Source organism: Etheostoma spectabile, chromosome 14, assembly GCF_008692095.1.
Source record: "Etheostoma spectabile isolate EspeVRDwgs_2016 chromosome 14, UIUC_Espe_1.0, whole genome shotgun sequence".
NCBI lineage: Eukaryota > Metazoa > Chordata > Actinopteri > Perciformes > Percidae > Etheostoma > Etheostoma spectabile.
The window spans coordinates 22,095,267-22,096,715 of NC_045746.1; positions in this window are offsets into that span (position 1 = coordinate 22,095,267).

Consider the following 1,449-nt stretch of genomic DNA (forward strand, 5'->3'; position numbering starts at 1 on the left):
TTGATTGGCCCGCAAACTCTCCTGACCTGAACCCCATGGGGCATTGCCAAGAGAAAGATGAAAGACATGAGACCGAACAATGCAGAAGCGCTAAAGGCCGCTATTGTAGCATCCTGGTCTTCCATAACACCTCAGCAGTGCCACAGGCTGATAGCATCCATGCCACGCCGCATTGAGGCAGTAATTCATGCAAGGGGCCCAAACAAAGTACTGAGTACATATGCATGATTATACTTTTCAGAGGGCTGACATCTCTGTATTTAAAATCCTTTTTTTATTGATTACATGTAATATGCTAGTTTTCTGAGAATTTGAATTTGGGGGTTTCATAAGCTGTACGCCATAATCATAAAAATTACATCAAACAAAGGCTTTAAATATCTCACTTTGCATGTAATGAGTCTATGTAATATATTAGTTTTACCTTTTAAGTTGAATTACTGAAATTAATGAACGTTTGCACCATATGCTAATTTTTTGAGTTTCACCTGTCCATCCATCTTCTACCCTGGTGAGACTTTGAGCAAAGTTTAATGCTCTGTCAAGCCTTGTGTCTTCAAATTGCGATTCTGATTCGATTATAGCAGTTGGTAACCATAGGTAACGTTACAGTCAAAGGTATCAACAGAGCATCAACGGTCAATGGTTCAGACATTGAACCAACGTCAGGCTAATCACCACAACCAAAAAGTTCCATGCTTTGCCAGCACTGTATGTTTTGTGTCATCATGTTAACCTGCTTGCATTCTTGTTACAAATAAGATAAACCTGTTATTGTAATTCATTTATAATGCTGTCTCCCCATTAGAAAGTCTCTATAAAAGCCAATGGGCATCCAGAGTTACTTTTAACAGCCAGAACCCTTCTATCAACCCCAAGAGATATCAGGTCAACAACAGTCTCCGGAATGGAGTATGTCCACTTTGGTTTAAGGAGAACTCTTGAAGGACAACTCAAGCAGTACCCAGGGGAGACTTTGAAAAAAATAAACACACTGGAGTTGTCTCTCAACATTGACGGACTTCCGCTATTCAAAAGCAGCCAGATCAGTCTGTGGCCCATCTGGTGTGCCATCCATCTGAATCCAACTCGTGTTTTTCCTGTAACTTTAACTTCTGATCCTTCAAAACCTAAGCATTTGGATTTTCTCAATGTTGTGGTTGCAGAAGTGCAGGATGTACTTGAAAATGGAATTCAAGGAAAGAAGGTTTTGATGCGTTGTGTTGTGTGTGATGCTCCAGCCAAGGCAATGGTCAAGGTAATCAAACTGTGCACGGGATACAATGGATGTGACAAATGTACACAGAAAGGGCAATGGGTGGATGGCCGTGTAACATACCCTGAGGTTCAACACACCCTACGAACCAATGAGATGTTTAGAAGAGAGATGGCTGCTAAGGGAACTAAGGGGCTTACAGTTTCACCGTTTCTGCAACTTCCCATTGATAT